Below are 25,689 nucleotides of genomic sequence, written 5' to 3'. Positions count from 1 at the left end.
TCTATGAGAAATTTACTTTAGATCCAAAGAAATAAGTAGGTTGAAAGTGAAAGAAAGGATGGAAAAAAATATTCCATGCAAATGGTAACCAAAAAGAGCTGAGGTTGGCTTATACTAATATCAGACAAAATCGACTTTATGTCAAAAAGTGTTACAAGAGACAAAGACATTATATATTGATAAAAGGATCAATTCATCAGGAATATATAACAATTATAAACCTATTTATACTATACAACAGAGCCCCAAAGTGTAGAAAGCAAACATTTACAGAATTGAGAAGAAAAATAGACAGTTCTACTGTAATAGTTGGAGACATCAAATACCACTTTCGATAATAGTTAGAACATCTAGACATAAGGGCAATAAGGAAATAGAGAACTTGAATAGCATTATAAACCAATTAGACCAGAAGGATACGTAGAGAGAACATTCCCCCCAACAACAGCAGACTGCACATTCTTTTCAAGTGGACATAGAACATTCCCCAGGATTGACCATATGTTAGGCCACAAAACAAGTTTTGATACATTTAAGAAGATTGAAATCATTCAAACTGTCTTTTATAACCACAATGGAATAAAGCTAAAAGAAACAACAACAGAGGGGAAAGTGAGAAGTTCAAAAATATGTGGAAATTAAGCAACACACTCTTAAAACAACTAATGGATCAAAGAAGAAAACACAGTGGAAATGAGAAAATACTTTGCAATGAAAGAAAATGAAAATGCAACATATAAAACTCATGAGATGCAGCAAGAGCCATAATCAGAGGGAAATTTATACCTGTAAATGCCTACATTAAAAAGAAGATCTCAAATCAATAAACTACTTTTACATCTTGAGGAACTAGAAAAAGAAGAGATAACTAAATCCAAAGCTAGCAGAAGAAAGGAAACAACAAAGATTAGAATAGAAATAAATGAAATAGAGAATAGAAAAAAAGTACAGAGAATGAACAAACCCAAAAGTTGGTTCTTTGAAAAGAGGAACAATGACTTACTTGGTGGTGCAGTGGTTGAGAATCCACCTGCCAATGCAGGGGACATGGGTTCAAACCCTGGTATGGGAAGATCCCACATGCCGCAGAGTAGCAAAGCCCATGCGCCACAACTACTGAGCCTGTGCTCTATAGCCCATGGGCCATAACTACTGAGCCCATGTGCCACAACTACTGAAGCCCGTGCACATAGAGCCTGTGCTCTGCAGCAAGAGAAGCCACCGCAATGAGAAGCCCACACACTGCAACAAAGAGTAGCCCCCGTTCACTACAACTAGAGGAAGCCCACGCACAGCAATGCAGCCAAAACTAAATAAATGAATAATCTTTTTTTAAAAAAAAAGAGCAACAAAATTGACAAACCTTTAGCTAGACTGATAAAGAAAAAAGAGAGAGAGAGAGAAGACACAAATAACTAAATTCAGAAATCAGCGGAAGGACATTGGGACTTCCCTGGTGGTCCAGTGGTTAAGAATCTGCCTTACAATGCAGGGGACACAGGTTCAATCCCTGGTCAGGGAACTAAGATCCCACAGGCCGTGGGGCAACTAGGCCCAAGCACCACAACTACTGAGCCCATGTACCACAACTAGAGAGCCCACATGCCACAACTACAGAGCCCACACGCTCTGGAGCCCACATGCCACAACTAGAGAGCACGCATGTCACAACTACTAGACCCACACACTCTGGAGTCCATGTGCCACAACTAGAGAGAAGCCCCACATGCCACAACTAGAGAGAAACCCGTGAACCACAACAAAGAGCCCACACACCTCAACGAAAGATCCCACATGTGGCAACTAAGACCCAGTGCAGCCATAAATAAATAAATAAATAAATAAATAAATGAAGGACATTACTGCCAAACTATAAGAGAATGCAACTAACAATTGTATGCTAACAAATTAGATTGCCTAGATGACATGGACAAATTCTAGAAATAAAAAAGTTGCCAGAACTGACTCAAGAAGAAATATAGCATCTCAATAGATCTATAACAAGAAAATATTTAAGTTGAATTAGTAATGAAGAACCTCCCAGCAAAGAAAAGTCACAACCAGATGGCTTCACTGGTGAGTTTTACAAAACATTTAAAGAATCAATACCAATTTGCCTCAAACTCTTCCAGATAACTGAATAAGATTGAACACTTCCCAACTCATGCTAGGAGGCCACCATTGCCCTGATACCAAAGCCAGATAAAGACCTAACAAGAAAAGAAAATTACAGCCCCAAATATCTTATGATTATAGATGCAAAAGTCCTTTAACAAAATACTAGGAAACTGAATTCAACTGCATATTAAAATGACCAAGGGGAATTTAACCCAGGTGTGCAAGGATGGTTCAACGTAAGAAAATCAATCAATATAATACATCACATTAATATAACAAAGGGGAAAAGCTACATGATCATCTCAATTGATGCAGAAAAGGCATTTGACAAAATCCAACACCCACTTATGATAAAAGCATTCAGAATGCCAGGAATAAACAGAAATTCCTCAACATGATAAAGGGCATTTACGAAAAACCTACAGCTAACATAGTCAATGGTAAAAGATGAACACTTTCCCACTAAGATCAGGAATTAAGACAAGACACCCACTTTTACCACTGCTATTATACTAGAATTGCTAGCCAGAGCAATTAGAGAAGAAAACAGGAAATAAAAGGCATTAAGATTGGAATGCAAGTAATAAAACTCTCCCTATTCACAGATGACATGATCATACATATGGAAGATTCCAAAGAATCCACATGAAAGCTACTAGAGCTAATGAACAAACTCAGCAATTTTGCTGGTTACAATACACACACAAAATCAAATGTGTTTTTATACACCAGCAATAAACAATCCAAAAAATTTTAAGGAAACAATTCCATATAGCATCCCAAAGAATAAAGTACCCAAGAATAAATTTAACGAAGGAGGTGAATGACTGGTACACTGAAAATTACAAAATATTTGCTGAAGGAAATTAAGGAAGACCTAAATAAATGGAACAGCATCCTGTATTCACGGATTATAAGACTTAATATTGTTAATATGTCAGTACTGCCCAAAGCAGCCTATAGATTCACTGTAATGCCTGTCAAAATCTCAACAGCCTTTTTTTTTTGCAGAAATGAAAAGGCCAATCCTCAAATTCATATGGAATCTCAAGAGGCCCCAAATAACCAAAACAATCTTGAAAAAGAACAAAGTTAGAGGACTCACTTCCCAATTTCAAAATTAATACAATGCTACAGTAATCAAAACAGTGTGGTATTGGCAGAAGGACAGACATATAGACCAATGATATAGAATTGTAAGTCCAGAAATAAACCCATACATCTATGGCCAATTGATTTTCAACAAAGGTGCCAAATTCATTTAATGGGGAAAGAATTATCTCTTCAACAAATGGTGCTTGGACAACTGGATATCCACATGCAAGGCAATGAAGTTGGACTCCCTACCACACACCATATGCAAAAATTAACTCAAAATAGATCACCAGTCTAAATATAAGACCTAAAACCATAAAATTCTTGAAGAAAACATAAAACATAAATCTTCATGACCTTGGAATTGGCAGTGGATTCTTAGACATGACAACAAGAGAAAAAATAGATGAATTTGACTTATAAAAATTTTAAACTATTGTGGATCAAAATACATTATCAAGAAAGTGAAAAGAAAATCTATAGAATGGGAGAAAATATTTGCAAATCATCTAATAAGGATTTAATATTCATAATATATAAAGAACTCCTAAGCTCAACAAGAAGACAAATAATCCATTTGAAAAATTGGCAGGCTGGGTGCGGAGCGGTGAGGTGAAGGGATCGTGCTGCAGGGACAGCAGGCCTTCCCCGGCAGCTGCCGCAGATCGGATCATTCACTCCTGTGGGCCGGTGCAGCCACAGGGAGCACCCTCTGGCCAGCGGACAAAGGGTTAAATACGCCAGTGGTGACCGCGGGCTGGATGTGAGAACCTCGGCATGGTGTCCGCACTGCAGGTGCACCCGGGTGGGCGGAGCGAGCCGGCTGGTGGTGACGTGACCAACCGGCCGAGGCTCCCCTTCCCCTGCAGGGGTCGCTCGGCTCCTCCACAGGCGCCCTCTTTTCTAACTTGAAGGCAAAAGGTGGTGCCTGTGGACCGAGGGAGAGCCTGGCTCTGCCGTGCTGGGAGTGGCAGTTACTCTCACCAATTAGGGCGCGGGGGCGCATGTGGCATGGACGTGCTGACACAGGTGGGATTGGGGCTCAGGGGTGGGCCACGTGGAGTGGGTGTGGTCGTAGTCTGGAGCCACGGTTTCTAGTGAGGTAACCACCAGAGTTGCGTGGAGAGCTAAGCTGAGTGGCGGTGAGGTGCTTCTATGCCCCCACGTAGAAAAGCCTACCAATGCTTTCTCATTTGGATCCAGGCTCCAATTCGGGAGTCTGGTAGCTGGATCCCCTAGGAAGAAAAGTTCTCAAGCAGTAAGAAGAAAGCCTTTCAGTTTGGAACACTTCTTTGCAGATGGAAATGGGGAATGGGCTGTCAGACCAGACTTTGATCCTGTCCAGCCTGCCTTCATTTCAGTCCTTCCACATTGTCATTATGGGTTTGGACTCTGCTGGAAAGACAACTGTGTTATACAGGCTGCAGTTCAATGAAATTGTAAATGCCGTACCTACCAAAGGATTTAACATGGAAAAAATTAAGGTAACCTTGGGAAATTCTAAAAGTAACTTTTCACTTCTGGGATGTAGGTGGTCAGGAGAAATTAAGGCCACTGTGGAAATCATATACCAGATGCGCAGATGGCATTGTGTTTGTTGTGGACTCTGTTGATGTTGAAAGGATGGAAGAAGCCAAAACTGAACTTCATAAAATAACTAGGATATCAGAAAATCAAGGAGTTCCTGTGCTTATAGTTGCTAAAAAACAAGACCTGAGGAACTCATTATCTCTCTCAGAAATTGAGAAATTGTTAGCAATGAGTGAACTGAGCCCATCAACTCCCTGGCATTTTCAGCCCACCTGTGCAATCATAGGTGATGGACTGAAGGAAGGACTTGAGAAACTACATGATATGATAATTAAAAGAAGAAAAATGTTGCAGCAGCAGAAAAAGAAAAGATGAATGGTGATAACCTTTTAGGTCTGTGTGGAGTAGGTTTTCTGTGGTCTGATTTTGACAACTGGAAGAGTGTCGACAGCCTGGTTTGCCTGCCTGCCCTCCTGGATGCTGTTAAAGCTTTGTTTTGTTGAACAATCAGATGTCCAACTCTGTTGCCTTGTGGAAGATGAGTAAATGCAGTGCTTCTTAAAATGGCTTTTTCTGCCTACCCCACAAATCTTTTGGTACTACCATTTTGGGAAGCCAAGCAAAGATATAAAATTGACTAGAAAACAGCTGTGGAAATTTGACCTGAACTTAGTGAAATAAAACTTTGAAGAGTGTCTGCCTAAAAAAAATTTTTTTTTAAAAATTGGCAATGCACAGAAATCTCTTGCATTCCTATACACTAATGATGAAAAATCTGAAAGAGAAATTAAGGAAACACTCACATATACCATTGCAACAGCGAGAATAAAATACCTAGGAATAAACCTACCTAAGGGACAAAAGACCTGTATGCAGAAAACTAAGACACTGATGAAAGAAATTAAAGATGATACAAACAGATCAAGAGATATACCATGTTCTTGGCTTGGAAGAATCAACATTGTGAAAATGACTATACTACCCAAAGCAATCTACAGATTCAATGCAATCCCTATCAAACTACCAATGGCATTTTTCATAGAACTAGAACAAAAGTTTCACAATTTGTATGGAAACACAAAAGACCCCGAATAACAAAAGCAATCTTGAGAAACAAAAATGGAGCTGGAAGAATCAGGCTCCCTGACTTCAGACTATACTACAAAGCTACAGTAATCAAGACAGTATAGTACTGGCACAAAAACAGAAATATAGATCAATGGAACAGGATAGAAAGCCCAGAGATAAACCCACGCACATATGGTCACCTTATTTTTGATAAAGGAGGCCAGAATATACAATGGAGGAAAGACAGCCTCTTCAATAAGTGGTGCTGGGAAAACTGGACAGCTACATGTAAAATAATGAAATTAGAACACTCCCTAACACCATACACAAAAGTAAACTGAAAATGTCTTAAAGACCTAAAGGTAAGGCCAGAAAGTATCAAACTCTTAGAGGAAAACATAGGAAGAGCACTCTATGACATAAATCACAGCAAGATCCTTTTTGACCCACCTCCTAGAGCAATGGAAATAAAAACAAAAATTAACAAATGGGACCTAATGAAACTTAACACCTTTTGCACAGCAAAGGAAACCATAAACAAGACGAAAAGACAACCCTCAGAATGGGAGAAAATATTTGCAAATGAAGCAACTGACAAAGGATTAATCTCCAAAATTTACAAGCAGCTCATGCAGCTCAATATCAAAAAAACAAACAACCCAATCCAAAAATGGACAGAAGACCTAAATAAACATGTCTCCAAAGAAGATATACAGATAGCCAACAAACACATGAAAGAGTGCTCAACATCACTAATCATTAGAGAAATGCAAGTCAAAACTACAGTATCACCTCACACCAATCATAATGGCCATCATCAAAAAATCTGTAAACAATAAATGCTGGAGAGGGTGTGGAAAAAAGGGAGCCCTCTTTCACTGTTGGTGGCAATGTAAATTGATACAGCCACTATGGAGAACAGTAGGGAGGTTCCGTAAAAAACTAAAAATAGAACTACCATACGACCCAGCAATCCCACTACTGGGCATATACCCTGAGAAAACCATAATTCAAAAAGAGGCATGTACCACAATGTTCACTGCAGCTCTTTTTACAACAGCCAGGCCATGGAAACAACCTAAGTGTCAGTTGACAGATGAATGGATAAAGAAGATGTGGCACATATATACAATGGAATATTACTCAGCCATAAAAGGAAACGAAATTCAGTTATTTGTAGTGACGTGGATGGACCTGGTGTCTGTCATACAGAGTGAAGTAAGTCAGAAAGAGAAAAACAAATACCATATGCTAGCACATATACATGGAATCTGAAAAAAAATGGTTCTGAAGAACCTAGGGGCAGGACAGGAATGAAGACACAGATGTAGAGAATGGACTTGAGGACATGGGGAGGGGAAGGATAAGCTGGGGCGAAGTGAGAGAGTGGCATGGACTTATATATACTACCAAATGTAAAATAGATAACTAGTGGGAAGCAGCCACATAGCACAGGGAGATCAGCTCAGTGCTTTGTGACCACCTAGAGGGGTGGGATAGGGAGGGTGGGAGGGAAGGAGACGCAAGAGGGAGGAGATATGGGGATGTATGTATATGTATAGCTGATTCTCTTTGTTGTAAAGCAGAAACTAACACACCATTGTAAAGCAATTATACTCCAATAAAGATGTTTAAAAAATTGGCAAAGGAATTAAATAGGCATTTCTCCAGAGAAGATTTACAAATGGCCAATGAGCTCATGAAAAGATGCTCAACATCATTAGTTATTAGGGAACTGCAAATCCAAACCTCAATGAGAAACCACTTTACTGGGATAACTATAATTTTTTAAATGAAAATAGCAGGTGTTACTGGGGATGTGGAGAAATTGGAACTCTTGTAAATTGCCACTGGGAATGTAAAATGGCACAGCCACTGTGGATAACAGTTTGGTGGTTCCTCAAAAAGTTCAGTATAGAATTACCATATGACCCAGCAGTTACACTCCAAGTTATATACCCAAAAGAACTGAAAACAGGGACTTAAACAGATACTTGTATTCGGTGTTTACTGTAGCATTATTCACAATAGGCAAAAGGTGAAATAGCTCAAATGTCCATCAGTAGGTGAATGGATAAACAAAACGTGGTATATCCACACAATGAAATACTATTTGGCCATAGAAAGAAATGATGTTCTGATATAAGCTATGACATGGATGAACCTTGAAAGCGTTATGCCAAGTGAAATAATCCAGGCACAAAAGGACAAATATTATATAGTTCCACTTACACAAAATATCTACAATAGGCAAATTCATATAGACAGAAAGTAGGTTAGAAGTTACCAGGGATTGGGGGAAGGGGGAATGGGGAGTTATTGCTTAATGGGTACAGAATTTCTATTGGGGGTGATAGAAAAGTTTTGGAATAGATAGTGGTGATGATTGCACAATACTGTGAATGTACTTAATACACTGAATATTATACTTAAAATGGTTGCAATGGCATATTTTATGTTTTATATACTTTATCACAATGATATTAAAATTTTAAAAATAAAGATAGACCACATCGTGGACCTTGTAAAGAAATCTCAGCAAATTTAAAAGAAGGAAATCAAACAGGGTATATTTTCTGACCAAAATAGAATCAAACAAATTAATAAAGGATAATAGGATAATCTCTAAACATTTAGATACTTAAAGAACACACTCCTGAATAATCCATTTGTCAAAAAGCAAATTTCATGGAGAATCACAAATTACATTTAAATGATTTAAAATGAAAATACAACATATCAAAATTTGTGGGACACAGCTAAATCAGTGCTGAGAGGGGAATTTACAGCACCAAATCTTAAAAAAAAAAAAGATAACCTCAAATCAATAATTTAAGTTGCCACCTTAACATACCAGGTAGAGCAAATTAAATGAAACTGAAAACAATAATAATATAGAAAATGAAACAGAAAGGTGGTTCTCTGAAAATGTCAGTAAAATTGACAAATCTCTAGCAGGACTGACAAATTTAAAAACGGAGAAGACATAAATTGCCAAAATCAAGAGTGAAGTGGGGTATCACCACAAACCCTACAGACATCAAAAGGGTAATAACAGAATACATCTAACAACTCTACACACATAAACTTGACAAGTTAAATAAAATGAACTGCTTCCTCAAAAACCACATACTACTGCAACTTGCCAAATATGAAATTATTTGAATAACCTATAACTATTAAGGAAATTGAATTTGTATTTGAAAACTCCCAAAAAGAACTCTCCAGGCCTAGATGGTTTCACTGGAGGATTCTACCAAATGTTTAAAGAAGAATTCAAACCAAATCTAAATCTTTCCAGAAAATAGAAGAGGAAGAAACACTTCACAACTCATTTCATTAAACCAGTGTTATCCTGATACCAAAACCAGACAAAGACAGTACAAAAAAAAGGAAAACTACAGACCAGTATCTCTGCTCTGTGCATTCCATAGCTGAAAGACATAACAAGCAGCATCTGAGGAGCATACAAAACAAAAAGGAAAAAATAAAACTGTCCCTATTTGCAAATGACATTATTGTCTACAATACAATCCCAAGGAATCTACAAAAACCTCCTAGAACTAATAAATGTTTTCAACAAGGTCTCAGGATACAAGATTGACATACAAAAATCAATTGTATTTCTATGTACTATCCATGAGCACATGGAAACCAAAATTTAAAATACAATGCAATTTATAATCAGCTTTTAAAAAATGAAATACTTAGGTGTAAATCTAACAAAGAATATACCAGGGCTTCCCTGGTGGCGCAGTGGTTGAGAGTCCGCCTGCCGATGCAGGGGACACGGGTTCGTGCCCCAGTCCGGGAAGATCCCACATGCCGTGGAGCGGCTGGGCCTGTGAGCCATGGCCACTGAGCCTGCGTGTCCGGAGCCTGTGCTCCGCAACGGGAGAGGCCACAACACTGAGAGGCCCGCGTATTGCAATATATATATATATATATAGATAGATATATATATATACACATACCAGACTTGTATGTTAAAACTACAAAACCCTGATGAAAGAAATAAAAGATCTACATTCATGCAAAGACATACCGTGTTCATGGATTAGAAGACTCCACGTAGTAAAGATGTCAATTCTTTCCAGATTTATGTACAAGTTTGAAATAATTCCTATCAAAATTCCAGTATGTTTTTTGAAAATATAGACAAGATTATTATTAAATTTATATGGAAAAACAAAGGAACTAGAATAGCTAAAACAATTTTATAAAAGAAGGATGAAGTGGGAGGAATCACTTTACCAGTTTTGAGATTTAATATATAGGTACAGTAATCAAGACTGTGTGGTATTGGCAAAGGAATAAACACATCAAAGAGCAGAATAGAGATCCCAGAAACAGACCCGCACAAATACAGCCAACTGATTTTTGACTAAGGTCCAAAAGCAATTCAATGGAGGAAAGACAGCCTTTTCAATAAATAGTGCTGGTGCAGTTGAACTTCCATCAACAAATTGGTAAATTTAGTTTAAGAAAAAGTAGAAATCTATTTTACTGTTTTTACAGCTTCTCTTTAGATTTGAAAATTTTCAAAATAAAAAAATTGGGGAAGAGACATATAAAATATATTGCAATTATATTTATTTACAATGGAAGATATACCTGTTGGGTAACCACAATAGTCTTATCTACTCCAAGGGCATTTCTTTCCCAGGATCAAGGGACCTAGGAAACTGAATTAGTAAGTCAGAAGGTTACTTGATGAGCATGGAATCAGAGTGAAGGAAGTGACTGTTTCATAATTGAGTCTACATCCTTAGGGACCACAATATGTGTGTCTGTCATATACATGGTCTACCCAGCTCCCTCTGCTCTCCAGCCACTGCACAAATGTACACACTTCCCTCTCCCATCCCTTCCTGTCCCTCTGCATAGTGAGGAGTGGGGGATGCTGGACAAACAGTAACATAACTTCACTCTCTAATCCCTCTTTTTCAAATAACTCGTACACCACCTTTCTGTAGCACCTTATTCTTCAGAGAGTTTACAGTAAAACTGATTAGATTGCAGCTTTCTTCGAGTACATTCCAGTCTTGCAGATATGCCCTGATCACCTTGATTACACTTGGATATTTCCCAAGTCTCCATCAGCAACACATCTACAACCATGTCTTTGTGTTATTTCACTCTCAGAATCATTCTGAGCCTATCTCCAAATTCCTGGGTCACCTTACTGCAGCCTAGACTCTGACTACACTTATTTCTTTAGTTTGATTTATTTTGCCAAGGTCCCATCATAGACAGATTTTTTTTCAAGGTGTTGACAATATTACTGCTTCTTTTGGTGTCTTTGCCACTGCTCTACAAATGTATTTTTGCAAACAGTATGAGCTAAAGAAGGTATAATAGATGAAATGATAAAATTAGATTTTATATATATATATATATATGGAAGTGCTTTGAAAGTTAAAAGCACTGAACAAGTATAAGAGTTGATTATTGCTGTAATTTAATAGGTAAAGCCACTGGCTGCTTCAGGCCAGCCCTCATAGGAGAGGAGCACTTGAGGATACTCCAGCCAGTCTGCTCTGTAGTTTTTCCACCTCACATTTCTCTCCCATTTTCAGTCACATGATGATTAAGTCTCTGGGGAATGAATCATGCTGCCAAAGCCACAGAGACTGATTTATAAAGCAGACCTCAAGGTGGTCATTTATAATGAGCAGTATATTAGGCAAGACAAGACTTTCATCAACAGCATAAAGGCCCTCCTGGCTGGTGGGTCGTCCCAGTCAAGAAACCAGTTATACACCATAAAGCTGCTCAGCAAACACCTAATTAGAACAAAATGAATTGGATAGTCTCCAGAGTTTTGTTCTTCTTTTAATCAAGCCTAGGTACCTGAGAAATTGCCCTTCTCCATACTAGGAATAGTTCTGTCTACAGAAGCAAAGACGCCATTGTCCAAAAATAGACAGTCCTCTCCATGGTCGTTCCTGGAGATGCACTGACAGATTTTCTCTTGTTCACCCATCTCACTTTGCCAGTCATCTAAGTACCTGTCTTTACAGCATTACCTCGAGACAATCATGTTACAATTTTTGACATTACAGTTTACCTTAACATTAGTAACATTTTAGGGTGGTCATTTCTTGACACCTTAATATCTCCGTTTCGCAATATACAACAGGTTACCATGGCAGGCAGGCCCCATTGTTTACCACTTCAAAATGTGCTCATCCAACAGTGCCACAAAGAAACTTATGCTTCACTTCTTAAACTTTTTCATCTTTTTCCCCATCTGCCAAACAGCCAAAGTGCACTGTAGTGCCTTTAGGATATTACCAAAAGCCAGTCTGTTGCTTTGGTGCAAAAGTGTGGGTGCTACCTGAAGGCAAAAAGGAATACCTGCAGGTCTGTACCCAGCACCAACTGGGAACCAGAAATCTAGTCTGCTAAAGTTAAAAGGGAATGGAGAAGCCTGAAGCTTAGAAAAGATAAATGATTCAATAAAATAGTATATATGAAAGTGCCTAGCACAGGCCCTCAATAATAGTTAGGAAAAAGAAATGAGCAAATTGTCCAAGGTCTCCCAAATAGTGAGTGGTAGGGCCAAAACTCATGTAGTTGTTTCCCCACTAACACAGTGCCTCAAAAGTCATCTTGAAAAATATTTTGCTTTCCATCCTACTTTTCAGAAGTATTTTGTGGGGAAGAGCAGAGAGAAGCATCTGCTCGTATTTCATTGTAGACTGGAACTTGTTGACTTCAGTGTCAGGGTAACTTTCTCTGAAGCCTTCCCTGAGCCCCTTCTTCTTAGCCCCAGCGCCCTTTGATTAAATTCTGCCTTTTATTATCACTTGCACTTCCTTCTCTCCTATTTCTGGCCTCCTGAATATAAACTCTTGAAGTGTCCACTCACTCATCTTTATATGTCTCACAGTGAGGCCCAGCGTAGAGTCTGGCATATAGTAAGTACTCAACAAATTTCTGGTAATTTGAATTGAGTTCCATTAGCTGCAGCTTCTGTGATTCTCCATGATTTTTTGCCTGAGCCCTCTGTCTCCTGTCTCAATTCCTTTTAACAGTTTTTACTACGAGCTGGGTGAAACTAGTTATGCGATCCTCAAGATTCCACGGAACTCTTTTCAAAATCTTTTCCTCCATTTTGCTTTACAACTCCATTTTTGGTGAACTCTGCTTCCATCACCCCTTTCATTCATTCATTCACTCCCTCACTCACTCACAAATGCACAGTGAAGTAGACAGAGGGGCCCTACCTTTTAGAACTTGTAGTCTCCTGGGAGATCAGCAGTAAACAAGTAATAAAATAATTACAGATTGTGATAAGTGCTAAGGAAATAAACAGATGATACCGAGATCAGGACTGACCTCTCTGAGGGGATCAAATCTAGGTCTGAAGTACCAAAGCCATGAAGAACCCAGCCAGACAAAGCTGCATTTCAGGGAACAGCATGTGAAAAGGTAGGAAAGAGCTGGATATGCTCAAGAAAAAGCAGAAAGGTTGTGCGACTGGGGTGTATTGAGTGAGGTGAGGGGGGTGGGATGAGGTCAGAGAGGCAGGCAGGAGCCACACTATGTAGGAGACTTGTAGGCTGAGGTAAGGAGTGTAATCTGACTCTAATTGTAGTAGGGGTCAAAGAGTTTTTAAGCAGAGGAGTAACGTAAGTGAATTGACATTTTTAGAAGATGGTGCTGACTGCTGTGTGGAGACCACATAGTGTGGGGACAAGAGAGGGTGCAGAGACCACTGTCCAGGCTAATACACTGGTCCAGCTGAGGACTGCTGGGGCCTGGACTAGGGTGGTGGCAGTGAAGATGGTGTGATTCAAGAAATATTTTTGAAGTAGAATTGAAGGATTCTGGATTTGCTGATAATTTGAATGGGGAACCTCTTTGTTTTACTGTTTAGGAAGGTAAGGCACAGGAAGACTAAGTTAATAGGGAGTAATTTTTGTGCTGTAACTGAACCCTGATTTCCTAACAGCTGGTCTCGTGTTCTTTCTGTGCACTACTCTGCTTTTCATAATCTTCAGCAATTCTCACTACCTTTGTGTCTTCTCCCAAATGCAGTCATTCACCAAATCCAGCCCCCTCCTTTTCTGTGCCCCCTGAATCTCCTGCCTGCACTTGCCATGCCCATTCTGCTCTGGGTTATTGTGACTGCCTTCTGGCTGGCCTTGCTGCCTCCTTCCAGCCTTGCAGTGCAGGTCATTTTTCATGGCTTCGCTTCAACCGTGTCTCTAATAACTCTCCAGCAACTCCCTACTCATTCAAATGAAAATCCAGACTTTGGGCAGTGGCTTCACAGCACTTCCCCAGCTAGGTCCACCCAACCCTTCCTGTTTGCTCTCGTCTCCCATTATAACCCAGCCCACATCTTCAATTTTAGTCTTTTTGTGGCTACCCCTCCCAGCTCTGAGCTATTAGGCCAGCTGCTTTGTGTATGAAATTCCCCTCTTTTGCTTTTTCTTCTTGACTAGCAAGTCATAGATTTTTCCTGAATCATTTCAGTCATTCATTCTTTATTTCACCAAATAATAATTGAGTACCTCCTTTGGGCCTGACACTACTAGCTACTAGGCATGAAAAAATCAGTAGAGATGGTACCTGCCCTCAAGCAGCTTGGAGTCTGTTGGGGGAGGCAGATCTGTAATCAAATAATCACGATATGTTGTATTAAGTGGCCCAGGGGCTATAGATACAGAATGCTGGAGCTACACACAAGAAGTAGCAACAAACTCTACTGAGGGAAACAAGAAAGGCTTCACAGAGGAGGTGGCATTTGAATTGAGTAGAAAGGTATATAAGTATTTTTGAAGGTGAAGAGAAAGAGTAAGGGCATTTCTGGAAGAAAGAATCCGTTGTTATTTGATAATCATAATAGCTAGCAGGTACTGCTTTTTCAGGTATATATATACTTGTGATAGGGCGGCATATGCTGGGATTATGGGATTATAGTGACAGGTTCAGTACGGCTGGAGTATGGGACACATAGAAAAGCATATTGGAAAATGAGAATAGAAGGAGAGATTGGGACAAGATTCTACAAGCAGTAGGAGCCAGGAGAGATTTTTTTTTAATTTATTTTTTGGCTGTGTTGGGTCTTCATTGTTGTGTACAGGCTTTCTCTAGTTGCAGCGAGTGGGGGCTACTCTTCGTTGTGATGCATGGGCTTCTCATTGTGGTGGCTCCTCTTGTTTCAGAGCACAGGCTCTAGGCATGCGGGCTTCAGTAGTTGTGGCTCACGGGCTCTAGAGCACAGGCTCAGTAGTTGTGGCGCATGGGCTTAGTTGCTCTGCAGCATGTGGGATCTTCCTGGACCAGGGCTCGAACCCATGTCCCCTGCATTGGCAGGCAGATTCTTAACCACTACACCACCAGGGAAGTCCCCAGGAGAGATCTTTTTAAAAGAGGGAGTGGCAGGCTTCCCTGGTGGCGCAGTGGTTGAGAGTCCGCCTGCCGATGCAGGGGACACGGGTTCGTGCCCCAGTCTGGGAAGATCCCACATGCCGTGGAGCGGCTAGGCCCGTGAGCCATGGCCGCTGAGCCTGCGCGTCCGGAGCCTGTGCTCCGCAATGGGAGAGGCCACAACAGTGAGAGGCCCGCGTACCACAAAAAAAAAAAAAAAAAAAGAGGGAGTGGCATGATCAGTTTTGGAACTGTGGCAGCTATAGTTGGTACACAGGTTATAGAACCATGGAGGTGATTACAGAGGTCACGTGAGAGATGAAGGCTTCAACCAAGGTGAAGGCAGAGGGAACAGAGAAGAGGACATATCTACACTAAGACTGACAGGGTTGGGAGTCTGATTGGACATAGTGGAGTGGGAAAAAGCAGAATCAGGAGATGACTCCAAGATTTCTAACAGGATACCATTAAGTGGGATAAAGAACAGAAGAGAAGAAAGGGTTTAAGACAGAAGATCACGAGTTTATTTGGAGCAATCTGAGTTTGAGTCACCAATCAACATACAAGTAGAAAAGTCCAGGAAGCAAATGGGTACAAAAGTGTGGTGCTCAGAAGAAAGCTCGCCACTCACAGCATCTAAAAATTCATCCATTCTCTAAGTGCTATATCTCTTCCTGTGTATTCTGAGTGTTATGCTAATTGTACACTTGTCTACCCTAAAAGTCAGGGGTCCTCCTCAGTATGAAGCTTATGTCCTTGCAGTAGCCTACAAGACCCAGCATGGTCTGTCCTCTATCACCTCTCTGACCTCATTTCCTACTGCTCTGTCCTCCACCACACTGTCCTGCTTGCTGTTCTTAGAAGGTATCAGGCACAAGGCACACTCGCACTTCAATATTTTGCACTGGATGTTTCCTCTGCTTAGAATGCTTTACTGTGGATATTCACATGACTAACTCCTTCAAGTCTTTGCTCAGTTGCAACTTTTTCAATGAGACTTACCCTGACCACCATATTTAATACTGTAGTTGCCCATCCCCACTTCCTGACCACTCACACTTTTTTTTCACCAATAGCACTAATCATCTGCTAACATACAGTATAATTTACTTATGTATTATGTTTATTGTTTATCAACTCTGTCTCTCCTCTAGAATGTAAGCTTCTTGAGGGCAGAGATTTTTTTCTTTTGTTCACTAATATATGTCAAGCACCTAAAACAGCGCTTGGAGCATGATAAACACTCAGTATATATTTATATTTGTTGAATAAATGAATGAGAGTATAGGTTCCTGCATCAGTCTCCCTTCTAAAATTTTTGTTTGCATGGGCCTTGTACCCTCAGGGCCAAATAGAAATATAGGAAGAGGAAATGAGTAGATATAAGAATAACTTAATGCCATTTGGCAGCCACACATTTCTGGTATATTAAAATAAAGCCTTTCTTAACTGGCTCCTTTCATAGTTTGTATGATTTATTGCTACTGTAGCAAATTACCACGAACTTAGTAGCTTAAAACAGCACAAATTTATTCTCATACAGTTCTGGAGGTTAAAAGTCTAAAATGGGGCTTCCCTGGTGGCACAGTGGTTGAGAGTCCGCCTGCCGATGCGGGGGACACGAGTTCGTGCCCCGCTCCGGGAAGATCCCACATGCCGTGGAGCGGCTAGGCCCGTGAGCCATGGCTGCTGAGCCTGCGCGTCCGGAGCTTGTGCTCCGCAACGGGAGAGGCCACAGCAGTGAGAGGCTCACGTACCACAAAAAAAAAAAAAAAAAAAAGTCTAAAATGGGTCACAGGATTATATTCCTTCTGGAGGTTCTAGGGAAGAATCTGTTTCGTTTCCTTTTCCAGCTTCTAGAGGTCTCCTGCATGCCTTGGTTCATGGTTCCTTCCTCCGTCTTCAAAGTACATCACTCCAACCTCTGCTTCTGTCACCACATCACCTCTCTGACTGTGTATTTCCTGCTTTCCTAGTTCCCTTATGAAGATCCTTGTAATTACATTGAGTTCACCCTATAATCCAGGATAATCTCCCCATCTCAAGAGCGTTAATCATGTCTGCAAAGTCCCTTTGGCCATGTAAGTTAGCATATTCACAGATTCTGAGTATTACAACTTGCACATCTTCAGGGAGCAAGCATACAGACTAAGACACAGATTGACAAGGGTTTGTTCAAAGGTGTAACCTAGTTCTGAAGACACCACACACCCTGGAGACACGTGTAGATTCAAATGTTCTAGAGCAGCACTACCCAATAAAACTTTCACGGTGATGGAAATGTTCTATATCTGCACTGACCAATATGGTAGCCACATATGGTTATTGAGCACTTGAAATGTGGCTAGTGAGACGGAGGAACTACATTTTTCATTTTATTTTATTTTATTTTATTTTTACTAATTTACATTTAATAGCCACATGTGGCTAAGTGGTTAGTATTGGACAACAGAGGCCTGCAGCTGGGGGAAGGAACAGACAGTAAGGAAAATTTTTTTGTCTAAGTTTTAACTTTGAGTAGAATTTTTTTTTTAAATAACTCTCTGAGATTTTATGACATCTGGTTTGGAGATTGAATATATATTATGTGAATGGCACAAAAAATCACAGGCCACGATTTTTAATTTAAAGTGGACCTAGGTTTGTGATGCCTCAAACACCAGGGAAAATCAAATTGAAATCTTTCATGGGAGAACACTGTTACTCTCGGGCCACATGGAAATCCCACAGAGAGTTCTAACAAAGTCCTTCACAATCAAAAGTCACAATTTACACAAGAAAACCAACTTCCAGGAGGAAGCAGTCAACAGGGGAAAAAAAAGGTAAAACATAACTAGACCCACAAAGATTTTAGATATTTACATTATCATATACAGGATATTAAATAGATATGTTAAATACATTTAAGGAAATAAAAAAGTACAGAGCAAGAGACTATCAAAAATGACCTGCTACCGCATAGCACAGGGAGATCAGCTCAGTGCTTTGTGACCACCTAGAGGGGTGGGATAGGGAGGGTGGGAGGGAGGGAGATGCAACAGGGAAGAGATATGGAGATATATGTATAACTGATTCACTTTGTTATAAAGCAGAAACTAACACACCATTGTAAAGCAATTATACTCCAATAAAGATGTTAAAAAAAATGACCTGCTAGGTTTGAAAAAGAACTAAATAGAGGGCTTCCCTGGTGGCGCAGTGGTTGAGAGTCCGCCTGCCGACGCAGGGGACACAGGTTCGTGCCCCGGTCCGGGAGGATCCCACATGCCGCGGAGCGGCTGGGCCCGTGAGCCATGGCCGCTGGGCTTGTGCGTCTGGAGCCTGTGCTCCACAACGGGAGAGGCCACAACAGTGAGAGGCCCGTGCACAGCAAAAAAAAAAAAAAAAAAAGAACTAAATAGAATACCTAGAAATGAAAAATATAATAATTGTTATTAAAAACCTTGATGAAGTTTTATGCATCAGTTGATGAGAAATTAGGAAACTGGAAAATACATCTGAAAAAAATCACACAAAATTCAAAAAAGAGGTACAAAGAGGTGGAAAATATGAGTGCTTAAGAGATATGGAGGATAAAGCAAAAAGGCCCAATATTAATCTCTTTAGAATTCTACAAAGAAATAATAGAAAAGGGGGAGAACCATTCAGATAAACCATAGCTGGAAAGTTTCCAGAATTTTGAAAAAACAAAAATCTGCAGTTCGGGAAAACTAAGAAATTCCAGGCAAGATAAATAAAAAGAAATTAATATCTACATGCATCACAGTCAACTGCAGAACACCAGAGACAAAGATAAGATCTTAAAACAAGCTACAAGGAAAAGACTGATCACATACAAAAGAACAACAATTAGACCAATAGGTGACTTCTCAACAGCAACATTGGAAGCCATATTAGAATATAATGTTGAAAGTGCTTCGAGAAAATAATTTTCATCTTAAAATTATATATACTGTGGCCCACTCACTAAGCCGCCACTGAGGACTCAGCAGCTTCCCCCTCAAGCCCCCTCGCTTCCTGACGCTCTGTCCCCCCCACCCGCCTTTTCCAGCCGCCACCTTCTGCAGGCCATTTCCACCGAGGAAAAGGAATGGTATCGTATGTCCACTATCCAGAACCTCCACTCTTTTGACCCCTTTGCTGATGCAAGTAAGGGTGATGATCTGCTTCCTGCTGGCACTGAGGATTATATCCATATAAGAATTCAACAGAGAAACAGCAGGAAGACCCTTACTACTGTCCAAGGGATCACTGATGATTACGATAAAAAGAAACTAGTGAAGGCGTTTAAGAAGAAATTTGCCTGCAATGGTACTGTACTTGAGCATCCAGAATATGGAGAAGTAATTCAGCTACAGGGTGACCAGCACTAGAACATATGCCAGTTCCTCGTAGAGACTGGACTGGCTAAGGACAATCAGCTGAAGGTTCATAGGTTTTAAATGCTTCTGGCTCACTGAAGCTTACGTGAGGATTTCCTAGCAATGAGCAAAATTTTCCGTCTGTCCCTTGTCACAAGTTTAAAAACCTCACAGCTTGTATGATGTAACCATTTGGGGTCTGCTTTTAACTTGGACTAGTGTAACTCCTTCATGCAATAAACTGAAAAGAGCCAAAAAAAATTATATATACTGTGAAACTGTCTTCAGAGAATAAAGGCAACATAAAGGCATTTTAATATAAAAAAAATTTTAAGCATTTACCACCAACATTTGTCACTGAATAAGGAAAATTATCCAAAAAAGAAGTTCCGAGATGTACAAAAGAACTTTAAGTAGAAAACAAAACTTAAACATGTGGGTAATATTAGTAATTTATAATTTGTGGGATTAAAAGAAGACAAAAAACACAGAATTTAAAGGCTTCACAATAGCAACTCATGTTGTTGAGGATTAGAGTCAAAACATTTTAGGGGTCCCTTCAAGAAGAGGGTACATATGTTAATTAACTCTAGGTTTTATTGAATTAAGTAAGCATGTTAGAATTTCAAAGATAGCCGCTAAAAGAAGAGAAAAAGAATGAATATCTTCCAAAGTAATAGAAGTGGCAAAGTGGAACAAGAAAAAATCAATTGATTCAAAAGAGGAAAAAACACAGCAAAAATGGAACTCATGGAATAAAATAAGACAATATAAATAAATCCAAATATACAGTGTTTTTCTTAAAATACAGTTTTGGAAATTTAAAAACACTTTTAAATAACTCTTTAGGTCAAAGAAGAAATCTTAATGGAAATTAGAAAATGTTTAGAAATGAGCTTATATGTTGAACCTAAAGTGGTGGTTACAGGGCTGTTTATAGCCTTAGGAGAGTATGTTAAAAAGGAAGAGGGAGTTCTGTGGTGGCCAGGCTTTCACTGCCATGGCCGATGTTCGATCCCTGGTCAGGGAACTGAGATCCCACAAGCTGTTCAGTGCGGCCAAAAAAAAAAGGAAGAAAGGCTGAACGTTAATGAGCTAAGGGTTCAACTTAAGAAGTTAGATAATAAACAATAGAATAAATCCAAAGAAAGCAGAAGGAAGGAAATAATAGACACAAAAGCAAAAATTATTAAAATATAAAACAAAGTAGAGAAGATCACCAAAGCCAAGAATAGCAAGAGTCTATGGCATTTGAGCCATGCATGACTCACTCCCTTATCACAACTCCCCCCACCCCACCTCTGCTTTGCAGAATCTCTACCCCAAACTCACTACTCTGGGCAGATGCAGCCAAGAGGATGGAGGTTCCTTCCCCCTGCAGTACCCAGTCTGGGGTTATGATTTCACCAAGGGAAGGGCAGGCTGCTGGAATTTTTCATCTCTCCCAGCTCCATGTTGCAGAAGCTCAAGTCCAAGCAGGCATGGTCAAGAAAACCAGATCTCTTTTCCTCCACCCAGCTCCCACTCTAACCTGGGCAAAACTTTTTGGCCAACCCAATATAAACCCTGAACTGTGATAGTAGCCTCCAAACCACAAAGATATCCAATGATAAAGGTTAAAAATCTAACTGACTTGGGAGGCTTAAGCACAACCTTGACAATAAATGGCTTGTGCCAACCCAGGAGTAACCCCTAGGTAGTCAAGCAAAGAAATTTAAAACAAGGGGAAAAAATCAGAGCAGGGACATCAAGCTTTATATTATAGAGAGGATAAACTTTACAATTTTCATTCAAGTTATCAAACAAATAACCAAGAAATTAAAAGCCACCAGCCTGGGGTGGGGTGGGGAATCAGTATCCCATAGTTCCTACCATATATTGTCTACAATGTTCAGATTTCAACAAAAAAATTATGAGAAAAATAATTTTTTCCTGCCCCTCCTCCAAAAAACAGGAAAATATGACCCATACACAGAAGGAAAAAAAAAGAAAAGAAAAGCAATAAAAATACTCTCTTTAAAGAGGCTCAAGTGGAGGATGTAGCAGACAGAGATTTCAAAACAATTGTTGTAAGTATGCTCAAAGAACTAAAGGTTGCTTAAAAGAAGTAGGAATGTGTGATGGCAATGTCTCAATAAATATAAATTATCAATAAAGAAATCGAAATTAGGGCTTCCCTGGTGGCACAGTGGTTAAGAATCTGCCTGCCAATGCAGGGGACACGGGTTCAAGCCCTGATCCAGGAAGATCCCACATGCCACGGAGCAACTAAGCCCATGCGCCACAACTACTGACCCTGCGCTCTAGAACCCATGAGCCACAACTACTGAAGCCTGTGCACCTAGAGCCTGTGCTCTGCAACAAGAAAAGCCACCACAATGAGAAGCCCATGCACCACAACAAAGAGTGGCCCCTGCTCACTGCAGCTAGAGAAAGCCCACACACAGTAACAAAGACCCAATGCAGCCAAAAATATAATAAATAAATTTATTTTTTAAAAAAAGGAAAGAAATGGAAATTATAAAAAAGAACCAAATGTATATTCTGGAGTTGAAAAGTATAGTAACAAATGAAAAATTTGCTAGAGGGGGCTCTACAGTAGATTTGAGTTGGCAGAAGAAAGAATCAGTCCACTTGAGGATATAACAATAGATATTATGCAATCTGAAGAACAGAGAGGAAAACTGAAGATGAACAGAGCCTCAGTGAAATGTGGGATATAAATAAGTGCATCAATATATGCATCATTGGAGTACTAAAAAGAGAGGAGAGCATTAAAAGGACAGAAACAGATATTCAAAAAAATTGCTGAAAACTCTTCAAATTTCTTATTTTCTCCTTTTTTTTTTCCTTATTTTGGCCACACTGCCTGCACAGCTCAGAGGATCTTAGTTCCCTGACCAAGGCTCAAACCTGGGCCCCAGTAGTGAAACCACAGAGTCCTAAACACTGGACCACCAGGGAATTCCAAAATTTCTCAAATTTGATAAAAAAAAAACTTTACACACCCAAGAAACTCAATTAATTCTAAGTAAACCCAAAGAGATCATACCCAGTATCATCATAGTAAAATGTTGAAAAACAAAAAGAAAATCTTGAAAGCAGGAAGAGAAAAAAAACACATCACATACAGGGGAACCCCCATAAGATTAACAGCTGACTTCCCATCAGAAGCAATGAAGTCAAGAAGGATGATATAGTCAAACTACTGACAGTTAAAAAAAAAAACACCAAGAATCATATATCTGGCAAAAATGAAGGTGAATTAAAGACATTCGCAGATGGAAAAAAAAACCCAGAGAATTCATTGCTAGGATACCTTTTTTTTTTTTTGACTTAGTGTATTATTTATTTTTTTTTAACATCTTTATTGGAGTATAATTGCTTTACAATGGTGTGTTAGTTTCTGCTTTATAACAAAGTGACTCAGTTATACATATACATATGTTCCCATATGTCTTCCCTCTTGCATCTCCCTCCCTCCCACCCTCCCTATCCCACCCCTCTAGGTGGTCATAAAGCGCCGAGCTGATCTCCCTGTGCCATGCAGCTGCTTCCCACTAGCTATCTATTTTACGTTTGGTAGTGTATATATGTCCATGCCACTCTCACTTTGTCACAGCTTACCCTTCCCCCTCCCCATATCCTCAAGTCCATTCTCTAGTGAGGTGGATGGACCTAGAGCCTGTCATACAGAGTGAAGTAAGTCAGAAAGAGAAGAACAAATACTGTATGCTAACACATATATATGGAATCTAAGGGGGAAAAAAAGGTCATGAAGAACCTAGGGGTAAGACGGGAATAGGATACCTTTTTTTATGTATATTTTTATTTTTTTGGCTGTGTTGGGTCTTTGTTTCTGTGCGAGGGCTTTCTCTAGTTGTGGCAAGCAGGAGCCACTCTTCATCGCTGTGCACGGGCCTCTCACTATCGCGGCCTCTCTTGTTGAGGAGCACAGGCTCCAGATGTGCAGGCTCAGTAGTTGTGGCTCACGGTCCCAGTTGCTCCATGGCATGTAGGATCTTCCCAGACCAGGGCTCGAACCCGTGTCCCCTGCATTGGCAGGCAGATGCTCAACCACTGCGCCACCAGGGAAGCCCAGATACCTTTCTTAAAAGAAATACTAAGTGAGGTTCTTCAGGCTGGAAGCACATGATGTCAGACAATAATTTGAATGCACATGAAAAACAAGGAATGCTTATGAAGGTAATTATGTGGGTAATTAGAAAAGACAGTGTAATTGCATATTTCTTCCCCTTTCCCCTCTTGACTGATTTAAAAATCAATTACATAAAGCAATATGAATATGATTGTATTATTGGGACTATAATATATAGAAACATAACATATTTGACAATAACAGCACAACGGAAGGGAATGGGAAGAAAGCTGTACTGAAATAAGGAAATGACAATAATGGTAATTCCAATCCACAGAAAGAAATGGAAAGAACCAGAAGAGTAAGAATGTTAGTGAACACTATAAATATATATTTATTCTCTTCTCTCAGTCTTTATTTATTTATTTATTCATTTATTTATTTATTGTATTTTGGCTGCACTGTGAAGCATGAGGGATGGTTCCCTGACCAGGGATCAAATCTGGGCCTCTGCAGTGTAAGGGCCAAATCCTAGCCACTAGACCATCAGGGAACTCCTCTCAGCCTTTTTAAAAGACATAAAATTATATAAAGTAATAATTACAGCCATATATTGTTGGATTTATTACATATATAAATATATATGTATGTTTGACAATAATATCAAAAAGGGGGAGGCAATGAAGCTATATAAAATGTCTGTATTTCACTAGAACTAAGTCAGTATAAATCTGAAGTAGATTCTAATAAGATGTATATTATAAGCCCTAGAAAAACCACAATGAAAATAACTCAAAAATAAATAATTTTAAAATTCATGAAAGGAATTAAAATGTTACATGAGAAAATATCCACCTAATACTAAGGAAGATAACAAATATAGACATGTGACATATAGAAAACAAAAACCAAAATGGTGATGTAAATCCAAGCATATAAATAATAACAATAAATGTGACTGAATTAAACAATCCAATCGAAAGAAAGATATTATCTGACTGGATTTTAAAAAAAGACAAGGTCCAACAATATGCTGTCTACAGGAGGCACACTTTTCATCCAAAGGCACAAATAGGTTGAAAGTAAAAGGATCAAAAATGATATTCCATGCAAACAACAACCCAACCCTAAAAAGCTGGAGTGGCTAAACTAATATCAAAATATAGACTTTATAGGGAATTCCCTGGCTGTCCAGTGGTTAGGACTCCGTGCTTCCACTGCAGGGGGCATGGGTTCAATCCCTGGTCAAGGAACTAAGATCCCACATGCCACACGACGTGGCCAAAAAAAAAAAAAAGGAAAAAAATTAGAGACTTTATAACAAAAAAAAATTACTAGAGATGAATAGGGACATTTCATAATGATAGAAGGGTCAATCCATCAGGAAGACACAATTGTAAATGTATATGTACCTAACAACAGAGTCCCAAAATACATGAAACAATAATTGACAGACTGGACAGAGTGGAAAAGAGAAATAGACAAACAATAATAGTTTGAGAATTCAATGCCCACTTTCCATAATGGATAGAACAACTAGGCAGAAGATCAAGGGAATAGAAGACTTGACCTAAACTAGACCTGACATAGATCTATGAAACACTACACTGGAAAACAACAGGATAAACATTCTTCTCAAATGTACATGGAACAGTCTCCAGAATAGACCATCGGCTAGGCCATAGAGCGTAGAAGAAGTGAAATCATACAAAGCATGTTTTCTGACCACAATGAGATGAAAGTAGAAATCAATAACAGGGAAATTTGGAAAATTCACAAATACGTGGAAATTAAAAAGCACACTCCTAAAATGACCAGTGGGTCATAGAAAAAACCACAAGGGAGGGACTTCCCTGGTGGCGCAGTGGTTGAGAATCCATGTGCCAATTCAGGGGACACAGGTTCAATCCCTGGTCCAGGAAGATCCCACATGCTGCAGAGCAACTAAGCCCATGCACCACAACTATTGAGCCTGTACTCTAGAGCCCATGAGCCACAACTACTGAGCCTGCGCACCACAACTACTGAAGCCCA

The 25,689-nt window shown here is 39.6% G+C and overlaps 1 protein-coding gene and 2 pseudogenes across 1 annotated transcript in view; all 3 read left to right on the top strand.

The window, feature by feature from the left end:
• The window catches only part of HDAC8 (histone deacetylase 8), a 246,415-nt gene that overhangs the window by 138,253 nt on the left and 82,473 nt on the right, over nt 1-25,689 (top strand). The gene's annotated exons all lie outside the window — the stretch shown is intronic.
• LOC136142905 (ADP-ribosylation factor-like protein 4A) lies at nt 4,518-5,118 on the top strand (annotated as a pseudogene).
• On the top strand, nt 19,296-19,637 carry LOC136142904 (eukaryotic translation initiation factor 1 pseudogene; annotated as a pseudogene).

This window comes from Phocoena phocoena, chromosome X (genome assembly GCF_963924675.1).
Source record: "Phocoena phocoena chromosome X, mPhoPho1.1, whole genome shotgun sequence".
In the NCBI taxonomy this organism is placed as follows: Eukaryota; Metazoa; Chordata; class Mammalia; order Artiodactyla; family Phocoenidae; genus Phocoena; species Phocoena phocoena.
This window is presented reverse-complemented; position numbering and strand designations above follow the sequence as displayed.